At 34.9% G+C, this 19175-nt stretch overlaps 1 protein-coding gene across 11 annotated transcripts in view; it reads left to right on the top strand.

Moving 5' to 3' along the window:
- The window catches only part of CDH18 (cadherin 18), a 502361-nt gene that overhangs the window by 268225 nt on the left and 214961 nt on the right, over positions 1-19175 (top strand). For 7 of the 11 annotated variants that reach the window (XM_050330958.1, XM_050330968.1, XM_050330983.1 and 4 more), the window contains one exon: positions 2320-2418. The exons of the other annotated variants lie outside the window; for them this stretch is intronic. The gene's annotated coding sequence lies outside the window, so the exon portion shown is untranslated. The remainder of the gene's footprint in view (positions 1-2319; positions 2419-19175) is intronic. 11 annotated transcript variants of the gene reach the window in all.

Genomic DNA, 19175 nt, shown 5'->3' with positions numbered 1-19175 from the left:
GGAGACAGAGGCACCACAGGGAGCTGGTTGCAGGAGCAGTAGTGGAGTCAGAGCCAGGCTCCCCTGGGAGATGCACAGCAACAGGGCAGGAGACAGTGGCCACAAGTGGCAATGAAGACTCCCATGGGATTTGAAGAGGCAGTTTTTCACGGGGAGCAAGGTTAAGCACTGAGACAAGTTGCTTAGGAGGGACTTCCAGCCCTAGAAGTTTTTAAAACTCATCTGGACAAGACTGTAGAGTAACCCAGCCAAACTTAGAAGGTAACCATGCCTTGGGGAGGAGACTGGAATAGATGATCTCCAAAAGTTCCTTTCAACCTACAATTTTGCTTTTATTGCCCAGTGTGCAGTCCTATTTGCAGTGTTTACTTAATCATTTGCTACTTTTTTAAAAATATCAAAGTGTAGAGTCCTGTGAAGCTGGATAGTGCGGTGATTTCACAGGGATCAAATTCAGGTCTAAGTCTTCAGCACTGTACTTCTTTAAGTCCTGACTTGGCAATGTATTTCATCTAAGTGCTCATTTCTAGTAACTTGAGATGTGAATGTCCACTTCAAACTTCAGTTATTGGAGAAACTGGCTTAGAGAGACTGACTCATTTTCCTTCTTCTAGAAATATGTATTTTTGAAAAGAGTTAAGAGTATTTGTGGAGGGGTAAGAGCATTAGTGAATGGAAAAATCATGACTTGGAGTACAAAAAGGATAAATAGGACTTGTTTGTCATAATGGCAAGAGCAGAACTGATTTATAGACTTTGACATCTTTAAGGTCAAAGGAAAAGATAAGCCTGCGAAGGTGAAACAAAATGTTTGTGTCATCTTGGGGTAAGATACAGAAAATAGAGTGATCACCATGAGGACCAAAGATTTGTTTGGCACTACAGTAGCACCTGAAGGAAAGAAGTTGCTCATGAAGCAAAATTACTCAGATGGACAACAGAGCATTCCAGAAAATAATAATGACAGAAAGCTTCTTCGTGTGCTTAAAATATTAACTTATAAGATAACCCTCTTATTTACTAGAGCAGAATTAAAAAACTTTCTTCTCATTTCTCTGAGTTTAGAATTAGTTTTTCCCCTCAAGCACCATGCCAGTACAATTAAAAGCGTTAATTTACATCATGGCCTGACAGAAAATACTGATTTGTAGTGCTTTGCTCAGTATGTTGGGGCCTAACTGGCATTGAGCAAAGGGAAGCACCAGCTGTCCTAAAGGACCGACTCTACTGCTTCATTTCTGAGTATGTTTAATATTTTCCTGATTTCTAGTGCAGTTGCGTTTGCTAATCCTAAGTAAATGCCACTTGTGTAGTGCATTGTGCAACCTTTGCAACCTCAAACAACCTTATTATTATCTCTCCTGAGAATATGCTAAATAATGTGGACAAAATAGGTGTCTTGCAGATGGACACAGAAAACAATGCAGACATTGCATTGAGCAAGATACCATCTTTGTCATTATTTGCCTTCTTTTACAAAGAGAATAATACCGTATTATATGTTTGCCTGCTTTAAGTTCTACAGTAGTGTGTTTTTGAAACAGAAGCATTTTTAAATTATTGTCTTAAGCTGATTTTATCCTTCAGTTTTAATGTTTTAGATTTTTTTTATCTGGAATATAAGATCTGTTCATAGGCAAGGTGCAGCTCAGTATCAACTTAGTAAGATTCCTATCTCCTATGATTTGCATAGACTACTATATTTCATCTTCTCTCAAATACTATTAAATATATTAACTGGCACCTGATAGAATCATAATTGAGTTCAACTGCCAGCTCTGGCCAGCTACTTCAAAATAATCAAATGTTTCTATTTCTTGGAAGTGGCACATATATTGTATCATTTTTGCTGTTGTAGTGCCTCTTAGAAACACCTTTTTTCCTACTTCTTTGAATGAGAAAGGTAATTTAGATTTTATTTTTTCTTCCCAGCATAGAAATCAAATTAGAGTGTTTTATCCAGACAGAAATTACGAAAGTAGCTACTTCACTCTTACCTTTTCTTTCTTTTCCAGTGAAGCAATTAGTTGTCTTTTTGAATTTGTTACAGCTTGCTGACCAAAGAGAAAGTAAACATGGCATCTCTCAGGTGCTTATTAATGACTGACTATCTTTTTTTATAATTTGAAGGGTTAAGGATGCTGAGTAAGCATCACAGTAACATTGCTTTGCAAGTACTTTTGATATTCCCATCTGAAATTTATGATCTCTTCTACAGGACCAGAACTACAAGAAATTCCTAATCCAGTTTCTGAAAAGGGATACATTAAATGAACATTTTCAAGGCTATCTCAGTAAAATCTTCTTTTTCGTTTCTAGGTGTTGTGACATGAGCAGAGAATAAAATTTATTTGAAGTAGACAGAGAGCAGAAGCACATCCCTTTGGCTACACCAGGGGTCTGGAACCCAAGAAGGAGGTGAACTCTCTGTTTCCTTACTTTTTGCAAGAGTAATTTTTATCTCCGTAGCAGGCAACCTTTACTTGCCTTTAACCATCGGGCTTGGTTAGAAGGTATCCAAAGGGACTGAACCACTACCTGACTTTTACCACTGGTTCTCTGAGATTTGGCAACAAATGGGCTCATAGAGACAGGCTTTACATGTACCCAACTCATAAGCTGTGGAGCCAGCTGGTATGTCTGTAAGATGACCGAGAAAGGAGAAGCATGAGGAAGCTCCAATGTAAAATTATCTGGACTGTCTCCTTCACTCGGTTACATAGAGAATTTTAAATGCTACTGGCTTCAGTAAACACTTCACATCAACTACTTCCTTATATGAATGTGACCAGTCCTGGAATAAGTTTTATCTTGCAAGTGTATAGTGTTTTATTACATGCTTCCACCTGCCCAGTGAGAATTCTCATGGTTTCATATTTTTACTGGTTTTGATTATTCCATAAATGCAAGCTATTATAGAAAGCTGAAGAGTTTGTTCTCTTTTTTTTTTAGTTTCATAAGACAGAATTGTTTTTATAGAAGCCATTACTAGTCTCTAAAAAAGTATTGTATCTGCGGTATTCTGCCACTTCTTCCTCTCATCTGTCCTCCAAAACTTTGAGGCTGCCATCTGAAATACTGTCTTCATTGCTGCTGAGCTTGGTGGAAAGATTACAGCTCTGAGCCTACCTCAGCTGCTCTTTACCACATCTTACCAGAAATTATTATAACCTCCTGTCTGACAGTAGAATTGCATCTGTAGCCTCTCCTTACCTTGTCTCTGTCATATAAGCTGCACTTAAAAGCTAAGTTTAATCCAATACTAGACATTTTGGCTGGCACCAGGACCGCCTAGGTATGAAGTTAAGCTAGCAGATCTGAGGAGGCAGCAACATGATGAGAAGAAAGATGCTAATGAGCAAATAGGGCATGTTATGTATGGTAACTTTTTGCTTTTTGCTCAGTGTCAGCCTAAAAGATAGCTAATAAACTGTGTAGTTTTTAGAAGCATGGAAAGATGGTGGAAAACTAGCAAAATATGTGTTAGAGTTGATGAAAAAAAATTTTTTTCTAGATTTTTCTTTTTTTGCTTTTAATATTGCTGGATATCATTTGATTGGTCCCAAATGAAAGTTTTATTCCTTGTAACATTATATTTTTATCCCATAGGCAAGTGGGCAGTAATGCCTCAGTATGAGATTGGTTTTTATTTTAAGTGTTCAGCTTGAACTTAGAGAACTAGGGAATGAACAGGTCTTAATGAACAGGTCTTCCTAAAATTAACTCTGAAGATAATGAGCCAGAAATTTTACTGATTGATGCCTGGTGCAATATTAGTGAAGTCAAAACTGTTGCAAATAATATAACTCAGAAATAGCTTGTGAAAACATGCAGAAATCTCTCTTTGGAAGTTTTTTTAATTATTTCCAGTATTTCTTGGTATTACCTCAAATTCTATCAAAATCATTGATGTCAAAAGTCATTGTTGCCTCTGGAGGTCATAGTGCAGTTGATGTAATTTTCATTGAGTCTTAAGATTTGGTTTTTTCTCCTCAAAAATGTCTAGTCACATGTTAACCTGGAAGTTTTGAGGCAATGTTTGTCATGGTTTCCAATGCTGGTGTAGTGGTAATATGGTTAAATGTTCTTTGGAATGCATTTCACAAATGCAGGCTTACTTAAGAAAGGGTATCCGTCTAGGTGGACAGATGCTTGTATGTGTCTGTGTGGTTATTTGTGTTCATATGAAGGGTGACTTTCTGATAAACTTCCACAAAAAATATATGGAAAACAGATGCTGCACTGTCTTTATCTCACCATATTATTGTTATTTTTAAAAATTATGCAAGTCCTTCACTAAGTTTGTATACATAGTTCCCATGTTCTAGTGGGTCTAGAGCTGACACATTAAATAATGAAAAAGCTTTTGTAGCTAGATGTACCACTCTAGTTATTAAAGGGGAAAAAAAAGGTTATGGCCTTATGGCCTGCATAGTGCACTTCTGATAGACTACTCCACTTTCATTTATTTTGTCAGTAGATACAGGTAACTGGTTTGAGCTGATAAAATCATAGGAGATTTCTTTTCTGGCTCATATAAGTTTTATTCCTTAGTTAACTACAGCACTGCTTATCTTTGCTCTCGGTTTTTCAGAACACAAATGTTTAGCAGTCACTGTAGTCACAGAGAGTTTACTATACAGATAAATTTCAGTTTCCTAACAGAGATTTCCTTTATAAAAGTGTTTATTGACAATACTTGTCTAGTGTTACAGACTCATTGAAAATTGTAGAGAGAGAAAGATCTAGGCATTGATCTCTACTTTCACGGTTTTTTAACTTTATGTAGCACGTCTAATTCAGTTCCAGTGGTGGGATAACTTGGTCTGTAATGCTGAGCATCCGAATAAACCCTCAGAGAATCAGAATTGGGTAACCTGCTGGTGAGAAGGTGACAAAGGCTAAAAGAGCATCTAAGACTCAATGCTGTAGCTTCTTTCCTTACAATATATGTGACACATTTGACATGAAATGGAAAGGTTCAGTTGTTAGATTTATAAAAATACTCACAAAGCATGACCAAGATAAAAGGTGCATAGAGTGGAAGGTCATATTTTCTCCTCAAATTGATGGTTCTTTGACTATAGGTGGTTTAGCAACTAAAACTTATAGAAAAAAAAATTATTTTTTTTCCCCAGGGAGATCTTTTTGTTGTTATATCTTTAGAAGAAAGACTTTTTTCTTTTCCTTTTCTATTATCACAGATCCTGAAGTGGCTGATTACTTTTGTTGGATAACCTTGTCTAACAAAGTAATATCTGAAGAGGTGAAACAATCCTTAAAGTAATGCCAAAGAGTGAAAAATGTCAAGATGTCAAAGATGTCTTCTGGATAGGTTAGAAGTTATTTTCAAGAGTACATATTGAAAGGGAAAGAAATTAGATCCATTGGGCTTAACTCAAAATACAGTTTGGCTGTGAAAACTAGTAGTGCTCCATAATGACAGGTTTTTTTCTGACAGATACAACCAGCCATATAACAAGAGCCTAAAGCAAGTCAGCTGGCTGTAGTTCAAATTCAACCTTGTCATAAACAGGTTAAGCATTTTTTGTAACAAGTGCATTGTTTATAATTAATTTTAATGTTACTATTTTGTGGGGTTTGTTGTGTTTTGGTTTTATTTGAAACAATAAAACCCAAAAAAGAAACTGGAGTTGATGGAGATGGCTCAGGATTGCAGAGTACCCTGAGAAGGGGTCTCTCGTCCACTCTCTAGAGCTTTCAAGGGTAAAAGACTTCACATAGATTGCTTTCAGAGCTTGTGTGAAAACGTTAGTCTCCCAGTGATGTGCAAAACTACTTATGGATGTGCAAAACTTTCAACAACATGTGGGAACGTTCAGGACATGGGAAGAGGTTTTGAGGTTTTTACATTTCTGTAGAAGCTTTGAATGTTAAAATATATATCCACTTTGTCAGACACGTTTTTGTGTTCAAAGTGGACAAGAAGAAGGAATGTGACTCATTATGCTAAGGCATGGGTTGTATTGGGTGTTTTTCAATAGTCCTGGTAAGTAGGATATTTTGCAGAAAAACTAATGTCTTGATGAAGGAAATTCAAACTCCCCAAATTCTTGAAACCTGTATAAGGAGTAAAAAAAGAGAAGTATGTCTCAAAATCTGAAAGTAACTAATAATCTAGAAGTATTTTACTGTTCAAGTCATTAATTTAGTATGTATTATACTGTATCAGTAACAGCAGCTAAGTAATCAAAGAAAGAAAGGGAGGAAAATGAACCTCAGTGTATTCTCTCATTGCTTTATAAAAGCAATTTAATACATGGAATAATTCTTTTGGTAATATTTTAAATTCGGTAATTATCTTAGGGTGTGGGTGCTGTATATATCTGTTTTGATTTACTTTGGTTTAATCATAAATGCAAAAATAGCCTATGTTATACAGAATAAATTTTTAGAGGTATGGTATTGTAGTATTTTAGTTAAAATTTTGGAGTAGGCCTAAGGACTTGCTCTGAAAAACATTTCCGAGGAAAAAACAGGTATAATTTGCTTTCTCATAACTCCATGAGAGACTTCTTACAATTAACAAAAGCAAAATCTCCCCCAAAAACCCCAAGAAATCCAACTCAATAGTGCCTCTTACTGGTTTAAAAAAAAAAAAATATTAGTGATAAATTATCTGATTACATATTTCAGTATTATAAGGATAATTCTTCAATTAAATATCTCCTTCTTTATTGTACTGGTTAGTCAGGCCATTGCATTGTTGTAAATAAGAGTATCTAGAAGTGGGAGATTTAACCCAGTTGTGTGAAAATTTTTCTTCAAAATTCTTCAAATTATATTTTCAAGGAACTAGTACCCATCACTGTTTTAAAGTTTTACAAAATTTCTCATTATAATAGTAAATAAAAGTAATTTTTAATACTAAATTGGTTGGATACTTCTAAATAAGGAATTTCCCCTTTTTTTATAGAATGCAGCATTTTGATTTGCAAGTCAGAGGTGTATGTTATTTCATAGTTATGCAGTCAATAGATCTTAGCTTATGGGTTAAAAAGATCACTTGTGAATTATGCTGGTTGCAAACATTTGTATAGATTTTTTATTTCTTATATATTTTTTTCATTTTTTGAGAGGAAGGGAAAAAACCTGATGTATATAGAGATGACTGTGTTTCAGATAAGCCTGAGATATAGGTGGCAAACACGTCTCTCAGCTGTTGGTGTCACGCTGCTGTGATGCAATTCAGTGGCATATGTCAACACTTCCACAATATTATGCAGTGTTTGTTCATGGTATGGATTTACTTTGATACATAAATGAACAGAATACAGCAAGAAAAACAGACAGCATTTATATAATGAAGATATTCAGATGTTTGATACGTATTACAGTGAATTGCCATGGTTTGTGATGTTTTCCATCTCTCTGCTTGAATATGTCATAAATGCAGTTCTTTTGGATTACATGCAGCACAGCCAAAGACATATTTCAAAGTGCACCTTGCTCTCATTTTCCAAGAGTGAGAAACATTTTATATCATGAGGAGATTTAATAGTTGACACTGGGAAAGGATGTCTACCTAAATTCAATCTGGTGGCTTTTAACTAGTTATGTGGTTTGCTAGTATGTTCTTACCTAACTTGTAAAACACATACCAGATTCACAGTTGACTACATCTTCTCAAAAGGGCAATGATGCGTTCACATATCTAAAACCTGTGCTTCTTAAAAGTTGCAAATAGTATGGTTTTCGGATTAGATTTTGTGTGTGTATGAACTGTAAGATGATTTTACATTGTTCATTCATTTCACAGTAAAAAAAGTATATTTTAATGTACAAAGTAAAATTAGAGTTTTGTGCTTTGAAGCCAGTTTGTGCAAAATGATGCAGTCCTGTATCCAACATTCACAGTCATCTCTGGTAACAACTTTATATTTTTTTACATGTTTTGGTTTCTGCAGCTCATTTTATTAGGCCATAAATATTTTTTTTTAATGCAATTTACATTCTCCTTATTGCCCAATTATCTTGAATCTTGTCGGCAAGGTTTTTTACTTACTACTTATTAGGATGGCAGACCTGGAAAATGCATAGATTTTCTCAGCCCCATTGATTGCTGGTGCTGAAGAAAAATCTAATCTGCGTATATGTGATATATTTTCCATATATATAAAGCAAATCTTTCTTTGGCAAATACCATATGGAAAGGTGTTGACATTTCATGTCATTCTTATCTGTTTTTGTCACAAAATGGTGTTTGAGATGCAGTGTTTCTGTACACATAAAAGGACAGAAAATAAGCACATAAATTTAACTACTTTGATAATTCAGCAAGTGCCCCTTGTGCAAGTATGACTGTAAGTGGTAACCTAAGTTGCCTATTTTACTTGATTAATTCTTTTTCCCCAGCAAAGAGCAAAAACTGGTGAGGTTTGAAGTGGCTTTGTAATAAAACTACAGAAACATAAATCTTTTATTACAGATTCACATGCTTAAAAATGTAGTTAGCAATTATGTGGATTTTTTTTTTGTCCCTTGTGTGTATTAAATCTGTAATTAAAAAACACTGAATATGTTCATGATCAGAAATGTTTGGAATGGCTGGATTTATCCAGTTCAACTGTAAAAAATTTGCATAGAATCTTGACTCAACCTCTGAACCTCTTGGCTTTTTCTGATTGGTACAGTAAAATAGTGTTAAATTATGTCAACAACTGCAGGAATTTCATATCTGGAAATGTTGATTTACAGAGATATATTTATGCTAAAAATATTTTTATCAAAAAATATCTCAGATGTATCTAGCCACAATTCTCACCATCTTCACTGCTCACACATTTTATTTGAAATATTTTCCTCTTTTGTTGTATCACTTACACTTGATGCCCAAGCTATAAATCAGACTTTATAGTCACCTGATAAAAATGTAACCTTGGTGTTCCTCTGCAGAAGTAGGAGAAGAGCTGTAAGTGTTAGCCTGAAATCTAGGAGGTAGGATAATACAGGGAAAATTTTAAGTCAGGCTCTCAAATGTACAGATTCCTTAGGGCTGCAGGCTTTACTTTACCTCAGGAATGTGTTTTGCTTGAAGAGTCAGGCTGATCAGAATGGTACTCCTTTGCTGTTAGGTTGGGATAGTATAAATCTGTCTTAGTGCAGCTGTTTCGTAATGTCTAACAGGCTAATTATTGCAAATGTATGAGCTAATTAATTGCCTAGAGCTCACAGTGAGGAGCTGTTGTTCATGCTTTCTTTATCTGTGGTACAGTTAAGTATTGTGCAGAAGAATACTTCTAAAACCTTGTCTGTGAGGCTTGAAAGACTTCTGATGTGCCAACGAAGCTTAGAGAAGTCTCACCTTGATTCTGATAATACTGAAGAAATTTTAAGACTATTCTCTTTTATGGTGTTGCATATTCCTAATCATTGGATCACTACTGTTCAGAGATCTGTAAAGATGTCTTTTAAGAAGTAGAAAGCTCAAACAGCAGAAAAACAGAAAACACTCTTGCATCTATACTTTCACAGGCAGATGCTAAACTGACCAAAAAATGAACTTTTTTTTTTTTTAGTCTTTTACCTTGTGGCTCTTAGTATTGTCTTTCATATATTATTTGCACTATGATACCATCTATAGGCCCTTGTTAATGTAATGCATGGAGATGATTAATGCACTGGTGTTGGGTGTGTGGTTGCCTAGAAATAGCTTTACATATATTTGGTAGAAAACCTTTGAATACTAGGGAGTCCAAAATCACGTGGTTTGGAGAAGACCTTTTGAGTTCATCCAGTCTGCTCTCCCAGCTCAAGCATGGTCAGGTACAGCAGCTTGCCCAGCAACATGTTCAGTTGTGTGTTGAATTTTTCTACCAATGAAGACTTTACAACCTCACTGGACAACCTGAGTTACTGAGTTACTGCAGTAAAGATGTGTTTTCTTGTGTTCATTTGGAATTTCCTGTCTTTCAGTTTATGCCTGTCGCCCATTGCCCTGTCGCTAGGAATCATTGGTCATAGTCTTCTTCCCTCTTATTCATTCTCTCTTTTCGAGTAGTTATACATATTGGTAAGATCCCTTCTGAGAATTCTCATCTCCAGGCTTAACAGTTCCAGTTCTCTCAGCTTTTCCAGTCCCTTCATCATCTCCTTGGTCCTTTGTCGGACTCTCTCCAGTATGTCCATATCTCTCTCGTACTGGAGAGCCCAGAACTGGACCCAGAACTCCAGGTGTGGCCTCATCAGTGTTGTGTAGAGAGAAAACATCATGTCCTTCGACATTACTGGCAACACAGTGACATAGCAGTGAAAGGGTTGTGGTATTACAAAGTTTTGATTTTCCTTTTCCAATAGGCCCACTTTAAATATAACAAAGATGGAAATGTCTGTACACAGATGTCACTATGTTTTCAAACTCAAGAGAAATCAATATCTAGTAATTTGAACTCAATCAGTTAAATTTTTCATGCTGGGGAGCCCATAACTCAGTAAATACGTTTTTAATGGAACTAAGAAATAAGATAATTTATTTTATAAAGCTGTGAAAGACACCACTTAGAATTAATTCATACAAAATTCCTAGCAGAATTTTGCAGTTGAAGTAAGTTTATAGGTAATTTGATCTCACACTATCCTAGTATTGAGCCTAATGAATGGCTTATGGTGTCAGTATTCATGAACAACCACATTACTGCTAATAAGATCTCGGAAAGCTTCCAGCATATCCTTTGTAAAATAACTTATGGAAAACCATGTAGTGGCTTCTTGATACTTTAATTTCTGTGTGCCACATTGAATCATTCATTAGCTTTTCTGCCGCGATGAAGATAAAATGCAATTTAAAAGTTAAAATTTCATTCATTTCCACTTGTGGATGCTTTCAATTGGCCTTGATGTTATTGTCAAAATTGCAGTGCACAGCTCAAAAGAATCAAAGTTTTAATTCTTCTGGGTTTGAAAGAAAATTTCTGAGTGAGACCAAATCACCAGCATAGCTGGTGTGGAAAACAAAGGATTGCTAATGGAATCGGAAGTAAAAGAAAATAAAACGTATTTTTCAGCATGATACATAATGGTGCCATTTTTAGCAGGGTAGTGAAACAAAAATCTAAGTGAAAGGAAAGGAATAGGCTTCCTTCCTCTAATCTAGCAAGGGTTGAGAGTGTGAGAGAAGTGTCTCTTGAAGGGATGACCACTTCAGACAGGCCTTGCATACCTTTGTAATATTTGGAAGGGAGAATTAGCTGAGATGATGGTGCAAAATTATTTGCATTTTTCTTTTTATTTAATAAAAAAATCTTTGTTTTCTTGCCTCTGGTCCCGGATGGTATGTGTGTAACTTCTGAGAGACAAGCTTGAAAGGTCAAAGTGTCGTTTATGCTGAAAAAGACCTTCAAGATTATTGAGTCCAACCATTACCCTAACACTGCCAAGTCTACCTCTAAACCATGGCCCTGAGAGTCACGTCTATGGGTCTTTTGAATCCCTCCAGGAGGATGACTCCACCACCTCCCTTGACAGTCTATTCCAATGTCTGACAATCCTTTCAGTGACAAAATTTTTCCCTATATCCAATTTAAACCACCACCTGATGCAACCTGAGGCCATTTCCTCTTGTGCTATCATTTGTTACCTTTGAAAAGAGACTGGTGAGTTATGAAAAAGCACTGAGTGTGTATTGAATGTTATGTGGAGTCTATGCTACTGTGTGGTACTGGGCTACTACTGAGGAGGAGATAGTGGATTGTATCTTAATGAAAATAATTTACACCTTTTCAAAGTTGCTATTTTCCATTTGCTCTGTCCACTATGTTTGGGAAAAGGGTTTTATTTTGTGTCCTGTGAGTCATAAGATCTAGGAAGGAAGTGATTTTCAAAAGATTTTTCACATGAAATATCCTGTTATTTGTCACACAGACTGGAGGGTTGGTTTTTTGGTTTTTTTGCCTGCAGGCTTGTGATTGTGACAGATACTGCTGTATGATGAGGCATGTATCACAGGCTCTCTGGCAGATGAAGTTTGCAAATTATGTCAGTTTGAAGAGGTGGAAAATGAAACAGTAAACTTAAAATCATTTAAGTATGAGGGATATCCTGTTTATTAACCGAACTCTGTAGTAGTTGCTATTTCTGCAGGTTTTTATTTATGACCCTGTACAGAGTTTATTCCAAAGAACATTGTCTCACTGAAAGCAGATAGAAAATATTGTTGAAATGGCATTTGAGAGGGAAAGATTTAATCTGTTCCTGACAACTAGTGCTACCCAAACTCCTTCAGAATCTTGGGATCCAACATATCTTTGTAGTGATAAATTTTAAAGGCCAGGCATATACTGACACTTTCTTTAAAACCTTTTTCCTTTATGACACTGCTTTTCTTTTTTCCATAGCTCATAGAATTGTTATTAGACTAAAGCAGTTTGTGTAAAGTCTGTATTGGGGTTATGCACCTGAACTGTTGGACTATGACTAACCATATAGCGTTGGTTGTCTTCCTCTTTTTCTTACTGTCTAAATGCTAATTTATGTTAGGCATACCAAGTCACTCTATTGTGCAACTTTATATACATTTGAATTATGAGGAGCATCCTTCATACTTAAAATCCTATATTCCTTCATAACTTTTAAATCATTCAATTTCTATTTTCATGATTTCTTTCTTAGTACAAAAAAAGTACTGTCAGTAATATGGTGCCATGTAAGTACAGTATGTTTCTCTATGTTACTCCCAAGAATCAGAAAAATGATAATCCCTTCATACTATATTCTTGCATTTGTCCTAGAAATTAAAGAGCAATAGTTTGTCATAGTGTTTTATGATAAATTATTTGTGAGTCCTCCCTATCAAATGAGACAACATTATTCAACCAATCAAATTGCCTGGAACAGAGAAACTTCTGATATCTGCTGAGTAATTATAATTTGAAATAGTGTGTACTATTTGCTCACATAACTGTATAAAATTTATGGGTTTGTACTGGCTAATGAATAAGATGAGGCAGATACTGTTATCAGTTGTTTGACCATTTTGCAGTATTGAAATACAATTTCAAACATTGATTCTTCCATCAGTGGAATCTGGACTTGAATACATATTTCCTAGATAATCCCGCTTCCAAATGTCACTTACTGGAATCAGCTTGTGTGTAATAAAGATCATAATCATGTTCTTTACTGGATAGGAAACAGAGTGTTTTAGGTATCAGTCATCCTCGGTCCTCACTGAGTATTGCTGTGTTCAGTGATATTCTGATCACTTTGCATATGTAATGATCAGATAGTAGTTAGTTGTACACAGGAGGGTGTTTTATCAGTAAAGGGAATGAATACAAAAGACCTGATCTTAATTTTCATTTAACCAATGTGGCTGAAGGCTCCATATGTTTGGTTGATACCTGAGCTGAAATAAATTAATACAGTTAGATTCCTTTTATGGTTTTTACTTTGAGCTTCTTCTGTAAGAAGGGGAACCACACATACCATAATACTCAGAATATGAAAGAAACAAAATCTGCATTTTAGTTAAAATTACTTTTTATTGACACATGGAGATAATTCTTAACAGACACGCAAAAGTTTTGAGAAATAAAACCATTGCTAACACACATGGTCTAATTCAGGTATGGTCTAACACCTAATCTAATAATACATACTGTCTGTATGTGTATCTGTTATCCTTCCCTCCTCCACTGCTAACAACTTTTTAAACCATTGGCCAGTTCTTGCCAAGTTTCACAGATGGCTAGAAGTCTCAAGGATGTAAAATTTCCTATAAGTTTTACAAAAATAAGTACTGCTTCTAGGAGAAGAACTTACTGTGTGATAACACCTTCTACTAAATATCCCACAATCAAGAAAACACTCCAGTTATTTTGATTTAGCTATATTATGATATAGCTATGTATTTTTGAGTTTGTAGTGTCATGAAGTGTGTTTCTTTCCAGGGCTGCTGCAAAGCAAGGTGCTAATTGCATCACAAAGGAACAGTCTTCAAAGTTAAAATGGTTGGAAATTAAAAGGACTCCAATGGATGCATATTTTTATTTCTACTGTAAAAATATGATTTTATTAAAATCTTGTATATTAGTTAATATTTTTTTTTCATCTTTATAATATACCTGTGGAAAATTTTGCAAGGAACTTTTTTTCATAGTCATTACTGGACTATATGTTATTCAGTGGTATACCAGAGTGCCTCCCCAAAATGGTGAAATTATTCCTGAATTAAGCTAGTACATATGAAAGGAGAATTTTTAATTTTTTAATGGACTTTGTTAAAAGTTCTGGGGTATTATTTTTATTATTTTTATTATTTTCTTTTTCTCTTATGTTTATATTCAGAAATATCTGAAACTGTTATGTAGAAACTTTTAAAAATGCAATTTGCAAACCAGATTTAAAAAGTATAATCAAGAAGCTTAAGTAAAATATTATTCTGAATAAAATACTGAGAATTGAAATATAATTTGAGATATTTAAAGTGTTTAGAACACAGCAAGAAAACATGCTTTAACTGTGGAAAAAAAGCAAAGGTAGAATTTCTTTAATCTTTGACTATCAGGTGAAGGGAGTGATACTCATGAATGTGGACACAGGAGAGGGAATTGTCAGAAATATGAAAATTTATGGACTGTTTTAAATAAGAATTTTAGTACCTTATGAAAATGTTAGAGAAGCATTACATCATGTAAAACACCTGTTTACTGTCAAATACCTATTCATAACACATTATTTTCAGAGGTATTGCTTAAAAAATTTGAATTTTTTTTTTGTTAAATACAAACAAAATGTGTGCTGATCAATACAGTGAACTATAAATATTCTATATAAATATATAGATATGAATATAATAATTATAATTAAGACCAAATGTGGTGACCCAAAATTACAAAAAGTGTTGTTTAAGTAGTAGTTTGTTCAACACTGGGGTGATAGATGATGTTGAAGCAGAAGATGGATGACTCTGCACAGTATGGAACTGTGGTTCACAGACTGACTGGTAAGTAAAGACTCAGATACCAGAATCAAACTCTGACAATAATCTTATTCTGGATATAGGTTGAAAAACAAATAGGTTTTGTGTGAGAATGCATAGAGAGTGGATATATATTCATTTGTTTTAATACCTGAACATAAGCACTGGTGAAAATAGAAGAAAACCATATTCAAAAAGCTAGAATTTTGTCCTATAAAAGGCATTGATTTAGAATTATTTCAGTGTATAAATATTTGCAAGGCATAAATCCTAATTTGTTTTTACAGAGAAGAGTATCAAACCTTAAAGAAATTTGAATCTCTGAAATTATAATTTAGAGTAATTAAGCTACTTTGTTTTTGAAAACATGACTTAAGGACCTAGATAGTTTTGACATTGTTAAAAAAAACTTCTACCATTACTGTCATGCCATTTCATTTACATGACCTAACAACGATTAACACTACTTCTCGTGTGTTTTTTTTTTTCTTTGTCTTCCTCACTAGGGAAGGAGTTTGAAAGTTTCCCGTTTAATGTAAACTCTAATGATTATTTGTTATTTTGTACTTAAACTACATTTAGTTTAGATTGGGAAACAGTCTTGGGTGAAATTTTACATTTTTCAGTGAATGGCCCATTGGTGACGATTCTGCTGTAAGCTAGCATTTACTCTAAGCAAGAAGGTGAACATGATGATTATTTTGTATGTAAGTATCTGGAAACTCTTTTGTTCTGAATTTTACTGCACTTGACAACAATTACTTCTTTCTTCTGGTCATGAGTTGTCTGTGTTTTCAAGGAAGCAGAAATCTTGGATGAAGACTGTCCTTGTGATCATATATTTGACTTCTACATTTTGGGAGTTGCTTTTCATTAAAATTTTAGTGGAGTATCTTGACTGTATGTTTGCATAATGATATCACTTCAGTCTCAACAGAAATTGAAAAACCTTCTGCTTTCTTTTTGAGCCCTGAACTGTACTATTTAGTAAATGAATAAAAAAATCATCTGGTAAAATCATTTTAGCATCTGAGAATATTGTTTCAGCAGCAATTGTTGAGTCATCCAATCTATTCAAATAAATATATCAGCATTGGTTATTCAGGAGGTTTGTATAAATAATTAAGATGTTATTATCACATAAATAAAAAGCTATTGCCCCATGAAAATATCTTCCTTCCTACTCATGTTAAATAATACTCTTTCCAAAAGTATTTAGTAAAAATGTGTCTGGAAAAAAACAACCTAAGGTCTTGAAAGTACAAAATTTTATCAATTGCATGAGGCATTTTAGAGAAGGAAGTATAGGTTTTTTAAACCATTATATTTCAGAGAATCATAGAATATCCTGAGTTGAAAGAGACCCATGAGGATCATCAAGTCCAAATCTTGACTCCACACAGGGCAGCCTAAAACTTAAACCATATATCTAAGAGCTTTGTCCACATGTTTCTTGAACACTGACAGGCCTGGGGCCATGACTGCTTCCTTTAGGGAATTTGTTTCAGTGCTTGACCACTATCTCAGTGAAGAACTTTTTCCTAATAACCAGTCTGAGCATCCTCTGATGCAGTTTTAAGCCATTACCTTGCATCCTGTCACCAGACACCAGAGAGATCAACAGCTCCTGCTCCATTCTCTCTTATGGGGAGGTTGTAAGCAGCAAAGAGGGCACGCCTCACTCTCTCCTTATCTCTGTAAGAAGAGTACAGCTAGTCTCATAAATCATGCCTCTAGGTCTTTCACCATCTTTGTTGCCTTCCTTTGAGCAGATTCTGATATTTTTATATGCTTCTGACATTGTGGAACCCTGAACTCTGCACAGTACTCCAGGTGAGGTCACACTAGCCGTAGTAGAGCAGGACAACCACTTCTTTCAGCTGGTTAGCTATATTGTGCTTAATGCTCCCCGATACAGTTGACCTTTTTGTCCACCTATGAATGTTGTTGACTCAAGGGTGTTGACCCCTTGTATGAATATTTTTCAAGCAGAGTATCTTTATTTTTTCCCCAGAATATAAACAGTGAAATTTTTCAGCTTTTCTGTGAGATAAATAGGTGGATAAAGATACTGAAATTCATTACTTTTCGTCAATTTCCTTTTGTTATTGCTACTCATTATGCGTTAAGAGCTTACTGCACTATACAAGATGGAATGGCCTCTGCAATTGGGATCATCTGCTATAGAGAGAACAATAAGTTTTATGTAGAAAGCATTGGACAGAACATATTCATTTTCTATCAGGCTTACCTTAGGAACTTGTTCTTCCATATTTGCTCCACAAGTCTTTGTATTGCTCCATATTTTACTTTTTGGTGCAGAAGTAGCAATAGTGATATGTTCAAATCCATTTTTAAGCCTTTTATTACAACTTTGATTTACAAATACTGAGCTGGTGGCTCTGTAAATCTCTTGCTGCCCATATAGTTATAGATTTTTGCTGGCTGTGATTCTGGCTCCTTAAGAGTTATTTACATTAAATAGCCTTGAAAAACATGATACAAGTGTTTGGAGAGTATAAGATAAACAGAATTCTTGGTAATAGGTACATTACAACTGAAATTTTCAATCTGTCTCAGTAGAGTCTGACTGACTTAGTGAGCTTTTGCCAGAGCACGCTGCTCTAAAAAGAGCACCTGCCCTTCTTTTGGTATATGGAGAAAGTAATTTATTCCAACTCAGATAATTCAGCTTATTTTCTCTACTGTTCTCTGTACAGTTACTTGCTGATATACTAAGCATAGAAGGAAGAATGCAGGTGTTCACTGCATTATCTATTTAGCCTGCTTGATGAGAGGAAGAAAGTCCTAATAAGTTAAGGCCCTATGATTTTCCTATTCAGTTCCCTGATCTAAAAGGTACTTTGGAGTTGCAAATTTGGGGACACCACATGAATAAGGATGATAAAATGTATTCTGCAATAGAAGAGGTTTTATCTCAGTAGCCAAATCGTTCACTCCTGTCTTACACTTCTGCTCCTAGGGCAGCAACAGCAACTCCAGGGACAGGGGACAGATTTCTCTGAGTTTTCCTATGTCTCTTCTCTGGACTAACAGAAAGTTAGTCCAAATCTCATCTTGAAGCACAACTGAAGGCTGATTCTGTACCTCTGCAGTTCAGGTTTCCTCATGTTTCTCCACTAGAAGGGAGATCCCTTTGTCTTTGATCTAGAATTGTGCCCAAGTGTTAAACATGATCATGAAATTTAAATTATCACTTTGCTGATGTATTTAACAGATGCATTTAAGGCATTTGAAAATTGTTTAGGTATAATAACCTTGTCGTGCTTTCAATCTTCATGTACTGCATCTCGGGAAATAACACAGGCTGATGTAAATTATATTTTAGGTTTGTTTTATTAGAGTCCCTGAAACAAAACTTTTCATCACTGTGCTTTTCATATGGATATATGTGTGTATGTATATATATAAAAACAACACAGCATGATAGCCCGTTTGCGATTTTTGTGTATGTGTGATATCCCAGTCTTTCAGAATGATATCCAACTCTCATGAATCAAAATATTTTTTCTCTTGCAAATTACATTCTGGATCCTACATTGCTGAACTTAATGCCTCACAAAGTTTTAGCTCCTGTTATTTAAACTACTCTTTTGTGTACCCTGCACATTTGTAATGTACTGCAAGGTGTTACAGGAAAGGAGTTTTAAATAATTTCTTCCCTTGCTCAAGAATTCGTATATGTATCTGTAGCCATCATAGCTCTTATGAGACTCCTCCTTATTCTTCAGAAAACAAAGGCAATTCTTGGACTGTTTCTTTCTATCCATCATTTGAAAACATTATAAAGCTCCCATATTTTTCTCTTTGTCTCTGCTAGACTAATAGAAGTTGTTGATTCCTTTACAGAAAATGAGAAATAGATGCTGGATTTGTACTTGCACAGTAGGCTAAAGACAGATTAGTGAGAGCTACCTTGAAATTTTAATGGGTAAGAAAAAGGGGATAAATAGAAACTTTTGATTTAGCAAGTGAATATAATAGAATATGTGTGAATATTAGGCTTGTTTGATATTGGTTTCTGGAACATGACAATAATTAGTATTTTGACAAAGAAGTTTAAGAATAGTCCTGGATATGCCATGTATATTGTCCAACATAAAGAGATGAGATATATTGAAATAAGGAAATATGAAAGCCCTCTCTTTCAGCCATTAGCTGGAACTATATGAAAGGAATGATTGTGATTGGTAACCGATTTTCTTATTAAAGTAGA

Source organism: Myiozetetes cayanensis, unplaced genomic scaffold (assembly GCF_022539395.1).
Source record: "Myiozetetes cayanensis isolate MyiCay16 unplaced genomic scaffold, myiCay2020 scf1, whole genome shotgun sequence".
Classification (NCBI taxonomy): Eukaryota; Metazoa; Chordata; class Aves; order Passeriformes; family Tyrannidae; genus Myiozetetes; species Myiozetetes cayanensis.
This window is presented reverse-complemented; position numbering and strand designations above follow the sequence as displayed.